Consider the following 17,550-nt stretch of genomic DNA (forward strand, 5'->3'; position numbering starts at 1 on the left):
TTATGAGCCAATCAAGAAGGACATTAGCATATGCCCATGTGTGTTTAGTAGAAGGGAGATTTTAGCTACAGGAAAATAACAGGGCTCGGGGCAGGGGGAAACACCTCTGTGTAAGTGACCCAAGGGATGGTCACAGGAGGTACCTCCCAAGAACCTTGAAAACAATCAATCAAGAAGAAATGTTTCTGGTGAAGTCAAACTCATTAAATCAGCAGATGAAGAGAAAAGACAGTCCTCTCGATGAGTGGGATTACGACACCTGGGGGGGTCACACGGATGTATCTAAAGAAGGCACCACGTGGAAGCGGTGGCCTTCAGACCACAAATCAGACACACGCAATCACACATATATGCACACAGCCCACACATGCACACGTCTACACAGCCGCAAGTATGCACACACATATACCTGCACCCATACAAACTCACACATGCATGCACCCGTCCCCATACTTGTGAACACGCCCCACATGCATGCAGGCTGGCGCACGTGTGCACACCTGCACGCTCAAGCACTCATACTCAAAGCACATGCCTACACATTCGCACATGTGCACGCACACACTCCTATACCTGCACTCATGCACATATACTCATGCCACATATACAGGGACACACCCATGTACACACTTCAATGCGTATGCCTGTACATCCCCTGCACACATGCAATCACAAAAACACACCTGTGCACACGTGTACTCGTGCTCTACATACACACACACACACACACACACAGCTGCTCTCTGCACACATCCCCACCCTTACACACACTCACCCCTGGTTCAAAGAGTTGACTGAGGCAGTGCCTGGCCAGCTCCACCCAATAACAATGAGGCGGACTCCTGGACAGAGGGTCAGGGAGAAGGACAAGGGGAAGGGGGAGAGGTGGCCCACACTTATCCGAGGTCAGCAGCCCCCGCAAGTTGCCACTGTGGGTACCATGGAAACTGTTCAGGCTGAAATGTGATAAATGAGTGACGGTCCAGATCCAGTCCTACCGCGGTTCGACTGTGACGGTGCAGGGGCCCCCGAGCAGTCTGACCTATTGGCCCTCTGCCTTTGCGGGTGACAGAGCTGCAGCAGGGCGGTCACCCACCTAGAGGTACACTCGGTCGGAGCAGCACCAGGATTTCTGTGCAGGAGCAGGGCCCATGCCCTGCAGCCTCCCCCAAATGACATGGCCAAAGCCCTCAACCACTGCAGGGGCCCCGCGTCGCCTGCCACCAACAGACCCCCATACAAAACCTATTTCTCATTTTACCAAACAACCCCACAAGTCCAAATCCAGGTGGCAATTATCCATATACATTATCGTGAGTTTTTTAAAAATACGGCACTAAAAGAAATGCTAAAGCGTATTCACCCAAAATCCTAAAACCAGAGCTGGGGTTACTCTCTAAGCTTGGAAAGAGTTAATCCATGATCAAGACAAGGAAAAATGCGTTTCAAGAGGCATTCATGAGCCCATACTGGTCTAAAAATAAACAACCCAACAGATATAATAATGGGAGGGGGAGGACAAAATTCTCTTAGAGAAGATTTCCAAACAATATATGCAGGTACTTCCCCCTCCAGGAAACGAGCTGGCTTCCCCTCCTGCGGAGCGTGGGCTGAATGTGGGGACTCTCCTCTCATGGACAGAGTGTGGGAGGGAAAAAGAGCAAAAGTGCAGTGGAGGCACCTGGCCGAGCCGCCTTATCGAGTGATGAACGTCAGTGTCTCCAGGGAGAAATCACACTGATATCACGTACCCCTGATGGGAGGCAAGGAGAACACTGCACCTCTGTGCTACTCTGTCCCAGACCAGTCTATTGTTTAAAAAAAAAAAAAGAAAAAAAAAACGGTTGAGCCAAAATTGAAGGACATTCTTCAAAACTCATGACCGGCACTGTCCAGAATCGTCAAGGTCATTCGAAACTGCCCAGACCGGAGAAGGCTAAATGCAGTGTGGGATTCCAGACTGGATCCTCCCCCAGAAAAGGGTTATTGGGGCAGCCTGGGTGCTCAGCGGTTTGGTGTTGCCTGTAGCCCAGGGCCTGATCCTGGAGACCCGGGATCGAGTCCCACGTCGGGCTCCCTGCATGGAGCCTGCTTCTCCCTCTGTCTGTGTCTCTCATGAATAAATAAATAAAATCTTTAAAAAAAAAAAAAAGAAAGAAAGAAAAGAAAAGGATTATCGGTGAAGAAACGAAGGAAATGCAGATCAAGTCTGTAGTTCAGGTGCTGGCACTGCACGGATGTTAGTCTCTTAGTTTGAGGACTACCCCAGGGTTACGGAAGATGTTACGAGAACTCTCTGTACTAACTTTTCAAATTCCCCGGGAAACCCAGAATCATTACAGGACGATTAAAAACTTTATTTTAAACACTCTACTTGATCCGACAGGTGGATAACTGGCCCAAACCATTATCCACCCTACTCCCCACCCCAGGAATGATACAGTAGGATGGGGTCAGCAAGCTGTATACGCACAGCTTCACTGGCCCCAGGTCCACGGGCCATCACGAAAGGCAGTTGAACAGCTACTGTGTGCCAGGCAGTTTATTTCCTCTAATTCCCAAACCACGTCGAGCACCAGTTTGCCTATAAATGGGAACCGGGCGGAGGGGGAAAGTTAAGGAACCTGACCTCCAGGTCACAGGGCGCTCAGGGGTGCCTCGGATCCAGGGCTGGCCCTGAAGCACCGGCTGTCTTCCGTGAGCCTCCTGGCCCCTTTCAAGACCGGAACCATAGAAGACCGCCCCCTTGCCCTATCAGAGCCCTCGGGGTCCTCTTGTAAGAGATGAGCCCCCCCCCCCCCCACAAGGGGTCCCAGTCAGACAAGTTCCTCCCTGTCCCAAACATCCCGGTTATTTCAAGAGCCGATACAGCGCAGGACCACTAGGTGGCGACAGACCCCACCCATGTCAAGGAGAGGTGCACAGGTGAGGACAGAGGCCACCCCTAGCTCGGACTCTCTTCTTTGCCTGAGACTTCCCAAGAGCCAAGCTTCTTATAGGCCACTCAGTGCACCCCCCTCACCCCTGAGATGACCTGTACTCACCCTTCAGAGCCAGGGCTAGCAGAGCTCATCTCGACAAGCGTGCTAACCATCCCCACTGTGGGGAGCAGAGCTCCTGGCCCCCATCTTTTAAACCTCAGAGCTCCAAAAGCAAACAAACAAACAAAAAAAAAACAAAAAACAACCAAACAAAAAAACCTCAGAGCTCCAGACAGACAACCCGACAGCCTGGGCTTGAACCTCAGCTCGGCCACTCCCTATATGCATGACCCCGGGGTCCCTGGCTTAGCAGAGGGCCTGGCCTTCCTCATCCAGCTCCTGGATCTAGTGATGCACAGCAACTATTAAGTAAGTTAACAGGTGTGGGGAGCCTGGGTGGTGCAGTCGGGGAAGCATCTGACTCTTGGCTTCGGCTCAGGTCATGACCTCAGGGTCGTGAGATCGAGCCCCATGTTGGGTTCTGTGCTCAGTGGAGAGTCTGTTTGGAATTTCTCTCCCTCTCACTCTGCCCCTCCTGCTTGTGTGCTGTCTCTCTCTACCAGATAAATAAATCTTTTAAAAAAATAAGTTAACAGGTGAAAGTCATTTAAACCAGTGCTTCAGAAATGTCTGCCAATTTTTGGTGGTGGTTTCTCCCTCTCGACGGGGTATGCCTACCCACCCCCCTGAACCCCCAACCCCTATTCCGTTATATGGAGAGGATATGATCTTACTGTGGTAACCATGGAAGGAGCCCTAATGGACACCTGCCCTGGTGTGTATCCAGTTCCAAGAACTGAGGACTCTGTTTGTGGGAGATTATCTTGACCTCTAACCAGTTTCAAAGAACTCACATGGCGGACCATCCCCTTATGCAGGGAGGTCATTGGGCAGCCTGCATCGTGAGGGAGACACCAGGAGTCTGCATGGCAAACTTGCTTTACTGAGATGTGGGGTTTCATTTCCGTTTCTGAAAAGGTCAAGGTGAATGTTTAGGAACAACAGCTTTAAAGCTTTTTCTAGGCTCTGGGGGCACTGGGGTGGCTCAGTAGGTTGGGCATCCGCCTTCAGCTCGGGTCACGATCCCAGGGCCTGGGATCGAGCCCTGCATCGGGCTCCCTGCTCAGTGGGGAGTCTGCTTCTCCCTCTCCCTCTCCCCCTCCCCTTGCTCTTTCTCAAATAAATAAGGCTTTTTAAAAAATAAATTAATTAAATGAAATAAAATTTTTTTTTCTAGGCTAAAATACGACAGCCTGTAGCCAAACCTTGGCCCTCGAGCTTGTAACTCCTGTTACTCGCGTGTGCAACAGCTTTCTGGTGACCGTCAAGCTGCAGCACAGCAGAGACAAGGCCTCCCATTCTCGTGAGTCCCTCCATCTTCACATGAAGGTGGCAGCCCCATCTCAGCAGGGCCCTCCGCTTTAACACCCGCATGGAAGAGCCACCCTCCTGGGCCTGACAGCGCAGAGCTTTAAAAGCTTGTGCCAGCGAATAGTCACCAAAAAGCTCTGCTGCCTGCAAGCATTCATGGAAAGATGTGGATTGACCTGTTCCCAGTGGGATCCCTAGACGGGCAGCATGAGCATCGCAGGAGCTTATTAGAAATGCAGATCCCCGGGCCCCACCCAAGAACTACCGCATCAGAAACTCTGGGGGCATAAAAAAAAAAAAAAAAAAAAAAGAAACTCTGGGGGCAGAAGAGGGATCTGTGTTCTAACAGCGCTCACATGGCCCAGATGCACTTAGGCTGGAGAACCACCACTCTGGATATTCAAGAGCATCCTTGGTTACACCGGGTTGGCCCTGCACCGTCCCGCCTTCCTCCGAGTCACAGACCTGCTCTCTGATGCTTACACCTCCGTGGAGAGATGTGACAGGAGATGAACCCAGACGTACCTTGAAGTTCCAAAGTCTCTGTAAGAATATGGTGTTTTGGGGGGTGGGGGGAGCCCAGAGGGCTGGGGCATCTCTACCAAAGCACGTAGACAATGTCATCTACCAAGAATTGACTGATCTAGAAAGCTCTAGACCACCCTAGACCATATCCATGCCACATTTAAGGATTATAGCAGACCGTTTTATCCTAGCTTTGTTCGTGGTTTCATCTTATTTTTTTCTACCTTTATTTGCCTTACTTATAAAAATAAGGTTGCAAGCAAACTGCCTTACGTTCATTTGGCGACAAGGCCAAGCGTACTAAGCCTGTTGAACATTCTGCAAAGACCCACAACGTCTTTAAAGCACCGTCCAAGCCGGGGGAGAAAACGCAGTTTGGATTTTCAGGTCTTCAGCCCCAGCCTCCAGTTGGTACAATGTGGAGAAGCGCCTGCGATACTCTCGATACCCTCGTCTACGCACTAGAGGGCACCCTTGCCCTAGAGTCGGGCTGGCCGTCACCAGGCCCTGGGCAGGCTCCAGGGGCCGAAAAAGCGGTAAGAAAAAGACCCACTCCAGACCCCAGAACCATCTGAGCTGCAAGATGCTGCGAGATGCAGGCCCCTCTCAGCCTGGCTCAGTAAGCAGGGACCTGGGGACACCAGGAGCTGCAAACCCGGGCCACTCGCTCTGCATTTGTAGAGATGCCCACGCTTGCCGAGTGCTATGAGGATAAAAAAAGACGGTACCGCTGAACATCTGAGATCACATCACTTTACAGAACATTCTCCCCCCACACGCAGACATGCACAGGTGCTCACCACCTCGTGACAGCAGCCCCAGCCCCCTGGATGGCTAGTTCCATCACCCCACTTGCAGATGAGGAGTGTAAATCCCCAAAGTGCAAAGTGACTTGCACGACCTGATGTCTGGGCCCATTGCTGGCCGAGCCTGGGGAGGTGTCACCCGGCCAGGGTGGTTTTCATGTTAGCACAGCACCTCCCCAAAGGCAAACATGAGCCTGTTCTCAGGAGCGCCGGCCTCAGTGACCCGGAGCTGGGATAAACCTGGGGTGAGTGTGGCTGACGGAGCCCAGGGCGCGTCCCCAGGAGCCCTGGCCCATTGCACACAGCGGTGGGGGGAGTCACGGCTGGGAGGTCTGCAGCCCCTTTCTCTGCCTTGAGACTTCCCTCCGCTGTTAAGAACCTCATCAGGTTATGCTCCACATTATGTTACAACTGCTGCTGTATCTCACCCTATTACCAAGTGAGGTAGGAATGGGTGTGGGCCTCAGAGCATGTTGCCGGTGGGCCCCGAGGGACCTGCCTGCACCCCCCTCCCATCCCGGCATCACCCAGCAGGGCCCTGCCCCGGAGGAGTTTGGAAAATAGAAGAAAGAGACAAGGCACCTGCCCCAAATCCCCAGAGGCCTCCCCGCCCAGAGGACAAGCGACCCCTCCGGGTGGTGTTCCTGCCCCAAGGCCGACGGTAGAGCGTGGCCTCCCTGCCACCCAGCCCGACACCCCCGGCACCCCTGACAGCGGTCCCTCCAGGCCAGAACTGCCCTCACACAAATGGCCCAACAAGGAACAGCCGCCAACTTGCACAGCCACTTCGCATCAGGATCAAAAACATGGGCTAAATACACCAGCCCCAATTTTTCTCTGTACTTACCCCCTTTCTGTCCTGTCCTAATAAATATTTTATGTCAAAAGCAATCCCCAACAGGGTTTCTGGGCAGACAATGACAATGTGAGCCTTTCCTACATCCACAAGAAGGGGGAGTCTGTTGAAACCTATGTACGACCCCAAGGATACGTCCCCCCTTCATCACGAAAGCTGCCTCCGTTCCAGCCCCGGGTGTCTGTGAATTCCTGCCTGGTCCACACGGGCGGCCCGCAGCGCACGCTGCCTTCAGATTCCAGCTCCGTCGGCGAGGACACACCATCGTCCCTGCAAGGCGGCAGCCCTGCCTCTCCCTGTGTCCCCCGTGGTGTGTGAATCCAAATGCTGGGAGAAAGGGATCTGGAAATAAGCTTTGCTTTGCGTACATAACTATATTCTCTGCCCCAGGAGAACATCCACCCAGTGAGTGAGCCATGGCTCAGCAGGGCTCGTGCGTGGAGCCGTATGAGCATCCCTTCCCAGCCACCACCCTCGGTTTTCCCCCCTCGGTTGTCCCTCCCCGAGGACGAGAACTGGAGGGGGGGCAGGCTCCGTGGCTGAGCCCCCGGGGGGAGCTGTAACCACTCCTTGGGGGACCTTCATCTCGGGGCAAGAGGCCTGGTCATGGTAACTGAGGCCGGGGGCACAGAGGCAGGCCCCATGGTATTTTTAAGGGCCATGAAAATGTTTTAATTTATTTTAAAATCAGAAGAGATAAAAAAGAACACGAATTTCTAGGCTGAAGGAAATGTCTTACTATATAATGTCAATGTGGTTGTATGGAAACCAACACAGCTTTTGGTTCTGTTATACAGTTTTTTGTTTGTTTGTTTGTTTGCTTGCTTGCTTGCTTTGTTTTGGTTTTTTTAGGAAGGAAGAGGCCCATGAAGGCCAAAGCACCTCGGACAGTCTGCATGAGGCCGGGAGCAGCCCCGGAGGAAGGGACCTGTGTCCCCGAGCAGGATCCCTTAGGCACCCCTGCAAGTGGGCCCCAGGAAGCCCCCCTCTCCGTGGGAGCCCCTTCTCCGCCCTGAGGGTCAAGCTTCTGCACCCACCACCCCAGGACGTGGGTTCTACATAGCTCACGTAGTTTCCCTTTGCCAAGAGACTCTTGAAAAATTGGGGAAACTTTGCAAAGGGCCTCCTCCTCCAATTCTGGGTCCCAAACGCTTTCCTACGAGGCACAGAGGGCCGGCCAGGTGCAGAAAGCCGGGTAGATGAAACTCTGAGCCTTTCCCTGAGACAAATCCTATGGCCAAGCCCCAGGCGTACCCTCCTTTCCGTCTTTCTTATGATAATATTCACCTAACAAAACTCTCTAGGATTCAGCGGCACCGAGCCTGGCCACACTGTGGTGCTGCCCTCCCCACTCTCTGTTCTAGAACATTCTCACCCCACTGAAAGGAAACCCCGCCCCCATGAAGCAGTGGCGCCCTCACCCCCACCCTATTCCAGGCCCTGGCGATCCTTACCCCGTTTCCTGTCCCCTTCATAGCCGCAGAATCATACAATACGTGATCCTTTTGTTTCCAGCTCCTTTCACGGGCATAATGTTTTCAAGACTCAACTACCCTGTAGCATGTCAGGACTTCACTCTTTGTAGGACTGAGGAACATTCTACTGTTCCCTTCCTCTTATTTTATTTTTTTCCCTCCCCTTTGTAGGCAGGAGAGCACTCAGATGGGAAAGCGAAACCCTCCGTGACGGACACCGTCCAAGCCCACTGGCAAGCCCTCAGCTTGGGACATAGGGACAGGGACACAGGTCCTGTCAGCCCCAGGACGGCGGCATGCACAAAATCAGACGCACGTACATGCACCGCAGGATCCTCCCCTCTGCTCCATTCTCCGGGGCCCAGGAGTCCAGGGCTGATTCAGCACTGACATCAGAGGATTCTAGAAGCAGCATGGCAAGCGGGGTCTCCAGGGTCTTGGCCATCAACCCATCTTACTGACCCTCTGGCAAACGCTGGGGCCTGGGCTTCCTGTTCCCCCTCCTCCATGAGGCCAGGGAGGACCAGCCTTGGGTCCTGGGAGAGGCAGACTCAGGAAGGGGGAGGCAGGAGGGAGCCGAAGGAAGGGGACGGCCTCCCCAGGAGCTGAGGGAGACCAGGGGATGGGCAAGCGGAGGACCCGGCCCTCCTGGGGCTCAGTGTGCAGTGCTGGGGGAGCAAGGGCAGCAACGAGGCTCCACGCTTTGAACACTGCGAGAGCTTTCCCCGCAAGTGAAGGAGGGTGAAGAGAGGGAGAGGGCACGGCCCCGCGACGGACAGCCCCCCAGGCCTCTCCGGCCACCGCGAAGGCCGCTTCCCGTTGACCAGGTCCCACCGCCGCCCCACCTCCCAACGGCGAGGGAGCAGGGGCCACAGCTCTGCTCCTCTTCCCAAACTCACCACAGTTTCAAAGCAACGGGGACAAGGGATCTCGAATTGTCAAGTCAGGAGACTCAAGTCACTGCAGATGCTCGTTATTTAAAAAAAAAAAAAATGCACAAAAGTACAAAGATGTTCATGACAGCCTTGGGGTGAGAAATGGAAACCCAAAGACCCAGCACTGGGGACATGCTGAGGAAACAATGGTCCACTGAGTCAGTGGTCCTCGTGCCACGAAGGATCGTGAACAAGGTACACTGTGACGTGGGTACGTCTCCTGTCGTGTAAAAGTGACGGAAGAATGGAAGGGACCCGCTACTGTGGCTCTGTCACATTGCTGTGATACGGATATCCGGTCGAGCGCGGCAAGGGGACCTCAGACATATTTCATCCCCAGGCCACTGCCAAGGGCTCGAATTTTCTGACACCGTTTCAACGTGTCCCTTGCGTGAAAATGAACAGTAACAGCCTCCGTGCTCCTCGCTGTCACGTTTACCTCCGTGACGTTTCCCATCACCTCCCCTCCTTTCGGGACAGGATTTGGAAGAGCTTTCCTGGAAGAGAAGCTCGGCCACCCCTACCACAAACGTGTTCGTGTGTATCCACGTGCACATACACACACACACGCACATGCACACACGTGCGCACACGCACTTGCATCCTGCAGGGCCACTTAGCAACTCTCAAGTCAGGGCAGTTGGTGGCACTTGGGGCCAGGCCATCAGTGCTGGGAGCACACAGCAGCTCTCCCCTTTCAAGGGCTGTTTGCTCAAGGCTCAGAGCTGCAGGGCAGGGCAGGGCTACAAACAGAGGAAGACTCTTCGATGCCCAGAAGGAATCCCTGTTTTCCATCCCCTCCCACACGTGCCCAGTGGTCCTTGGAGGATGGGAAGGCAGGAGGAGAGGGGGAGAGAGGGGTGCAGCCAACATGGGAACATGGACAGAGGGATCCCCCCGGCGACGCGGAGCAAGGCTGAGACTCCAGTTTCTCCTCCAACTGTGAAGATTTCCACACCCCACCTTGAACCTGGAAATCCACTTATGGGGACCAACGGTCCTTCGGTGGCAGCTGGGTGCCAGGCAGGCCCAAGAACATAACTGAAGAGTCTCCAGGTATCTCCAGGATGTGCAGCTCGAGAGGAGAAAAAAAAAAAGTGGAAAGCGGAGGCCAGGAATGCACCTGCACTTTGCATCTTACGACTGAAATGCCCAGTCTGACCGAAAGGTAAAATGGAGAAAAGGCGGTTTACAGGCCTCGTCTATATGAGACGAAGCCAAAGCCGGTGGTCGTCTGCTGGGTACTGCCATTCAGCAAACCGTGATCCTGGGGTTTTTTTGCAGGTATTATTCGGGCGAGGAAACAGAAGAAGACGAGAGATGTCGGAACAGGAGAGAGAAAAGGAACACGAGAGGCTACGCTGGAAGGAGGATCAAACCACCTGCTGTGAGATCAGGACTCTCCAGGATGTAACGTGGGCCTGGAACAGGGGCCGGAAAGTGCAAGCTGATGGCAAGGAGGCAGGATGCTGCAGAGAGGGCTGCCAAGTGCCAGGGGGTTCGGAGCAGCGAGTGCTTGGAACGGTGCTGGAGAACAGAAGGAAACCCACCGGAGCACCCCCGAGGGATGGCAGCTGGGAAAAGCATGGACTGTGTGGCCAGGGGTGCTTGGGGTGGGGGTGGGGGGCTTCCCCAACAGCCCACACCCACCTCGAGGTTGCCACCAGGCATCTACCCCCCTGCCTTCTCCCCCCGATGGCAGCAGCCACAGCCCTGCGGCCTCCCTGTGGCACATCTGTGGGCCACCGGCCTCGGAGCAAGGGCTTGGTCACCTGCTCTGGCCACACTGTGGCTTTGCCCCCTCTCCCCCTCCGGCCAGCCCGCACCCCCATGCCCTGGCTTCTGCATCCACTTCCTCCTGGCCGTTCCGAGCAGCAGCACCCCGGTTGCTCCCCTATCTGGAGCGGGTGCTACCGTCCACCCAGCCTCAAGCTGTCCACCTTGTATATTCCCTTCCCTGCCCCTTGGGGAGCCTCCGAGAACCAGACACCCCAGAATGTGCTGGCTGAATGAATAAATGGCTCCTCTCTGTCTCCCTGCCTCCTTGGATTGGGGCTGGGGAGGGAGGAAGGGAGGGAAAACCCTGAAAATACATCTAAATGGGAAATTTAGAAAATACATCTAAAATAAAAAAAATTTATTTTATTATTTTATTTTATTTATTTTATTTTATTATTTTATTTTATTATTTTATTATTTTATTTTATTTTATTTTATTATTATTTCTTTATTTTATTTTATTTTTATTTTTTATTTTTTATTTTTTTACCTTTGCATAGAACAGCCCTGAGAATCAGCCAGGGAAGAGAAAAATCAGCTGCAGCCATGGGGAGCGTCGGAGAGAGGAGGGAATTTGCCAACATCCTCCCAGATGCTCTCTGGGGAGCAGGAGCGAGGCCATGGGAGGGTCAAGTCCTTCCTGGCTGGGAGGAGGGTTGGCACAAGTTCCAATCTTCCACTTGCTTTAATTGCCAGGAAACAGAGCTTCTCCGTCTGTCATTATGACTTAATTAAGCCGAAACCGCCCGGAAGGAGGAAGCCAGGTCCATTAAAGCTGGCTGGCAAGGTGGGGTGTACAGCTTGGGAGCCCCCGGCGGGAGGCACAGAAGACAGGGCTCAGACCCCCAGGTGGGGCCCCCGTCCCTCCCAGCACACCCCCCAACCGGGTGCATGCTTCTGATCAACCCGTATTGGGGCCCGCAGTTAAGTCTGGGGACACACACACACACACACACACACACACACGACTCAACGAAAAGTCAGTGGTGGCCCCTTGGCCACTTCTCAGAACCCCCGAGTGAAGGAAGCCAGATGTCCTATGACTGCGTGGACACAAGATGCCCCCATAGGGCAAATTTGCAGAGCAGATGACCCAGGGCTGGCCAGGCAGCAGGAAATCTGGGCCCGTGTGAGGAGGGAGACAGAAATGTCTCGAAACTGCACTGTGGTGATGGTCACACGACTCTACCTATCGACTGAAGTTCACGGAGTCAGACCTTTACAGAGGATGAATTTTACTGGATTTAAGTTATTTCTCAATAAAGCTGTTCTTTTGTTTAAAGGTTGGTGTCCACGTAGGCGGCTCATAGGAAAGAATGAAGCTTCATGTTCGGAGCCACCACCTGCCCCCCAGGTGCCCAAGTCCCCCGCTGACGGTCGTGGGCTGCACAGACCGCAGGCTCCCAGGTCAGCTGTCTGACCTTGGGTGCGCTTCTGGGTTTTCTCAGCTGTAAAGTGAGGCTAATAATAGTCACCTGCAGGTGTAATGTCACCAGAAGGTGGCACGTCATACACACGCAAGTGCCACTTCAGTGCTTTTCCTTCCAAGTTAGCAGGTACTTAAAGAGATCTCTGCGGTGTGCCTGGCCCTGTGTCTGATGCTCCGGGCGACAGTCCTGTTAGAGAACGTGCTCTGGATTTTCAAGTTTGCCGCCTTGTAGATGCACTCAAAAGGCAACTCAAGGTAGCTGAGAATAAAACCTCGTAACCAAGGTCTAAGGAGTCAGGGCTGAAAAATCCAAAGGTCGAGCCACGGCCTGGAGGAGACGGGTCCCCAGGAGAGGCTCTCAGGGGAGCTGGGGGCCGAGCCGGCTCTGAACAGAGGCCGGAGCCTCAGGGAAGCACACGGCCTTCCAGTCCTGGTTTAAAATCCCCGCTCTGCCCCTCACCAGCCGTGACGGTGGGCAGGACAACACTGAACATCTCAAGCCACATCAGTAAAACCAGCTGCAGAGTGGAATCCCTCCCAACGTTGATGTCAGGAGCAGTGACGCTGCACGGGCAGAGCCCGACACGCAGTAGGTGCGCAGTTACCATCTGGCATCTGTGCCTTTAAGGAGAGGCAGCATGCGAGGGTCAAGGAGGCAGGGGGGAGGAGGAGGAAGGAGGGAGAGGGAGGACAAGAAAGGGGAGGGAGAAGAAGGAGGGAGGATGAGGGGGAGGAGGGAGGGAGGAGGAGGGAGGGAGGAGAAGGGAAGGGGAGGAGGGAAGGGGAGGAGGGAGAGGGAGGAGTTGGAGGGAGAGGAGGGAGAGGAAGAGGAGGGAGGATAAGGGGGGAGGGAGGAAGAGGGAGGAGGAAGAAGGAGGACCCCTTAAAACAGTGAAGGAGGCCCCCCCTAAGTGGGGCAGACTCCAAAAGATAGGGAAGACAAGACAATTTCCTTCAAGGCACAACGGGTCCCCCTCGGCACCGTCTCAGCCGCTTCATGAGGCGGATGCGTCGTCAGCAATGATGAAAACTGAGGGCGGCCCCACAGGGTGGGGGCAGCGTGCCAGGCCCAGGGCTTGGGGCCTGCGGGGCCCGTGGGGGCTGGGCCGGGAGAAGAGCAGGGGAGAGCCCCCCCGAGCGAACCCCGTCCTCCTCGCACCACGCCGGCCTCTCGGTGACACGGGCAGGGACACGCTGGCTTCTCCAGGCCCTCTGTCAAACACAAAACATACTGATTTACTGATGCAAACTCTCCCGCAAGGTGATCTGCTGACAGGTGGCGGGAACCACACCGAGTGTCTGCGAGGGAGCACCCGCCTGTAGGGTCAACGGGGCCCCACGGGCCACCGGGTGACCCTGAGCAAGTCACTAGACCTTGCTGAGCCTTGGGCTCTGCTGCTGCAAACTGAGGACAAACAAAGCCCTTGCAAGGCTACGCAGCCTGGTGCTTGGAGCACGACGGCTGAGCCCAAGAGCTCGTCTGGGGCCCCTCTCTGCGTCTGACCTTGCTCCTTGGTAAAACCCAGATGATGGCTATGCCTTCCCAAGGGCCACCGTGAGGACCGTGAGCGTGCATGTCTGTGCAGCCACGTGTCTGAGCAAGCTTCCACGGGGGCCGATCTGGGCATGGGTGCCCGCGCACCTCACCGCGAGAGGCGCCTGAACACGGAACGAGCTAGTGTGTTAGCAAGTGCCCCGACCACCCAAGAGTGTCAGCACAGAGAACCGACGGCGCAGAAACTCCTCTCTCAGAACGGGGTGAACGGGCCCTGGTGCGATGCTGACCCCCTGCCTGCCCCCCGACGTGCCCCCTGCGAGGAGTGGCTCAGAGCCGAGTGTCCACACCTGCCACCAGGATTCTCCATCACGGCTCCCGCGGGCAGGTGGCTGGCAGTCCAGGTGACCCAGCTCCGGGCTCCTGGGGGGCTGTGAGGGCTGCCGTCCTGGGAACAAGACCCCTCAGCAGAGAAGGGGCTGTGCCACTCTCCCTCTCCCCGGGACTGCTGCACCTGTGGGCCCCACGAGCTGAGGTCTACAACCAGTTGGGGGTCTACAAGCCCCTGTGGCTAAAAACCAAGAGGTCGGGGTGCCTGGGTGGCTCAGTGCTTGAGCATCTGTCTTTGGCTCAGGGCGTGATCCTGGGGTCTAGGGATCGAGTCCCACATCAGGCTCCCTGCATGGAGCCTGCTTCTCCCTCTGCCCATGTCTCTGCCTCTCTCTGTGTCTCTCATGAATAAATAAATCAAAAAGAAAAAAAAAACAACCCCCAAAAGCAAGAAGGCATTAGTTAGAAACCAAAGTGAGTCACTGGGTTTGGGAAGACCCGTCCACAGAGGACAGCAGGGCGTCTGCAGAAAAGACGCAGCTGGGCAAGTGCACAGGGCTGGCCGTGGAGGGTCCGAGGCGGAAAGCACTGGAGCAGGAAGGTCTCTGCACGGCCCCCTGCCGCCCCCAGACACCCGAGGTCTCCGGCACTATAGTGAGGACAGGTGAAGGGCGCCCCACCCCTTGTCCCCACGTCCCCCAGGGCCTGCCTCCACTGGGAGGGCTTCTCTGCTCGGTCAGACCCCCCCCCCATTAGGCTCAGTGAAGGAAGCAGAACCGCAGCCCACCAGGAGCCCCCAAAGGAAGACAGAGCCCTCTCTCCATCCTCCCTCCCAAACCCCAGGGAGACTCTCATGCGGGATCTTCTCTCGGGCCACCCTCACGGAGCAGAGCAGATGAGGGACCGATTCCCCCAAATCTGGCCCAGAATGCAAACCATCAGGCCAGCCACCCCGCCAACTCCCACGCAGCTGGCCGTCCTCGCAGGGGCCCAGGACCCCGACACAGAGGTTGCAATCCGTCAGGCGCGGGAGTCCTCCTCGCACGCCCTCTCCCTGCCTCCCCGTCCCTCGCTCGCCCTGACCTTCCTAAACAAAGGTGCTTTTTTCCCCTGCTCCTCGGGGTCACCACATTTTCGTCAGACCTGTGCTTGTTTTCTTTCTGCTTGGGCCCATCTTGGCTTGCCTCCCCAGGCACCACCGTCCCCTGGAGACAAACCCCGTATTGTTTTCAGGGACCTAATAAATGACAACACTCCCCCACCCCCTGCCACTTACCCCACCAGCCCGCCCAGCTCCCCCTTTGCCCGGTGAAGCCTGCCTTGTACTACGTGTGGCCCTCCCCGCCGCCCCCCCTCCCACCCCGATGCAAGAACAGGAGGCTTATGTCCAGGGGAGAGCGAAACCTGCCCGGACTAAGGGCACCTCCCCAGCCGCGTGTCGTGCCGTGAAAGGTGCAGTCCAGGGAGAGGCCACGGGGGCGGGCAGCTCCAAAACTCAGCCCCCCGTCCTCCGGTTCAGGCCGAGAACCAACGGGAACACACAGACATGGCCCTTAACGGTGCGGATGATAAAACAGGAGGATGCGCGGTCCATTTTCCAAAATGCACCTCTCGTCACCCAGAAGGCTCCCTCGCCCGCTGAAAAAGTCAATGCCAGGAGGGATTAAACCGAGCACAGGCCGACTTTTTTCCTGGTCAAATTGTTGAGGTCGACCAGGCATGCTCTGGGAGGGTATGTGGGCGCCCAAGGAAGGTTGATCACAGGTTAAAAAAAAAAAAAAAAAAAAGGCTTCTGAGCTGCTTGAGTGTGGGCTGCGTCAAGTGTGCAAGAGCAATGAGCCAGTGACAGACACACATCATCCTGCTTGAACATAGACCCGCACGTGCGTTGTTCCAAGCCTCCAAAACAATCCCCAGAGCCTCCAGCCTTCCTTGGGTGTGAAAGAAGCCAGAAGGGGACAGCAGCCCCACCACCCTATGCCCTCAACCACGTGCTCTGAGCCCGGACCTCATGCTCGGCGCTGCCTCGTTGACCAAGCACCCAGCAGGGCCGACACAAGAGCTCAGCCACCCAGGAGACCGGCATCTTGACTTCTGACTCCCTACCCTTCCCTGCCGTTGGCCTGGCTGCCTGGGGCCAATGGGTTCTCGCATTTCCACTGGTGGCAAAGGTCCCACCCTCCTCTGGGCAGGGGTCGAGAGGTGGGATGACATCCTACCAGGGCAAGAGTGACCTGGGTCATGGGGAAATGTGCACGAAGAACCAAGAGACAGGAGAGTCCGTGTGCACACCCAGGCACACAGGGCCGCGGGTATGCCCATCGTAAAACACGTGGTTGCGTTATTTCTAGAGCAGGATGGACTCTGGGACACGTCCTGGTTCTCTGCCTACAACACAAGCCAAGGCTTAGAGAGGCACGGCAAGCTCTCCAAGATCTCCCTCCTGGGAGGCGGCAAGCTGATACAGAGACCCTGGACCCAAGACAACGTGCGCCCTCCTTTAGATGGCCCATCCGTAGACGGTGGCACCGAAACCTCTGTGCTCTACGTCCTGCAGTAAGTAGTTCCAAAACACTCACCTGTAGGAGATGAGCGCTCGCGTTGAGGCAAAGGTAAAGAAATAACCAGGGCACACCCACCAGCACCGCTGCCCTGCCCGGAGTGACCCCGATCCCCCAGCCCCATCAGTGCTAGTTGTCACTGTGGTGTGAATGTTCCCTGGAGATTATTCTGGATCCCATGGCTGGTGGCGACTTCAGGCCGGTGATGCTCATTTTCTCCATCCAGTCCTGGGAGCCTGGTCCAGGAACACACCAGGGATGCCGAGGCCCACCCTCCGACTGTCCGAGATGGGGCTGTTGCTTCCCCTTCTTCCCCACCCCACCCGTGCCCAGCGCCTGCTTCTGAGACCCACCCAGCCTCCTCTTGCAGGAAGTCCACCTGCAGAGCCCGGAGCTCCTGCTGTCTGTCTGCAGAAGGTCAGGTTCTCACCAAGGTGGCCCCTCCATCACTTTAGTCCCAGCGATCCGGGGCAACTGTCGCCCTCCTGGTTCACACTGTAGGCAGCCTCAGCGGGGAACCAATGGCCCGTGGGCAAGGCAGGCTCTGCCACGAGGGGAAGGCCCAGGAGCCTCCGGCCCTGGGATGCGGGTCCCCTGATTGCCCTGGCAGCCGTGATTTGTGAACAGGGACCTCACCTGGGCCACGAAGCCCTGCTGGAAAGGCCTCTCCGGCTGCCGCTGCACCCCCACCCGGCCTCCCGCAGGCACCCACTCCTGGGGCGGGCAGACATGAGACACAGGCCACCTGGGAATTTCAGGAGCCGACCCTCCTGCCCTCCCCTCCTCTCACCCCGCCAACCCCCACCACCAGGGTCCACCACCCCGAGGAAAGAAAATGGGGAGACAGTCACAGATTTAGGGTTCAGGGGGGCGCTGGGAACGGGGTCAGGGATCCTCTCTCTCAAGACATTCGTGGGGAAGGTTCCTTCTCGACCACAGCTCCCTCCAGCAAGGGCCCTTAACTCAGCTTGTTTGCTGCAGCAGCCAGGTGGGCAGCAGAGGCTCCA

General features: G+C 55.9%; 1 long non-coding RNA gene across 8 annotated transcripts in view; it reads right to left on the minus strand.

Moving 5' to 3' along the window:
- The window catches only part of LOC140607075 (uncharacterized), a 175,851-nt gene that overhangs the window by 142,722 nt on the left and 15,579 nt on the right, over window positions 1-17,550 (minus strand). The gene's annotated exons all lie outside the window — the stretch shown is intronic.

The sequence above is a fragment of the Canis lupus genome, chromosome 16 (assembly GCF_048164855.1).
Source record: "Canis lupus baileyi chromosome 16, mCanLup2.hap1, whole genome shotgun sequence".
Lineage (NCBI taxonomy): Eukaryota > Metazoa > Chordata > Mammalia > Carnivora > Canidae > Canis > Canis lupus.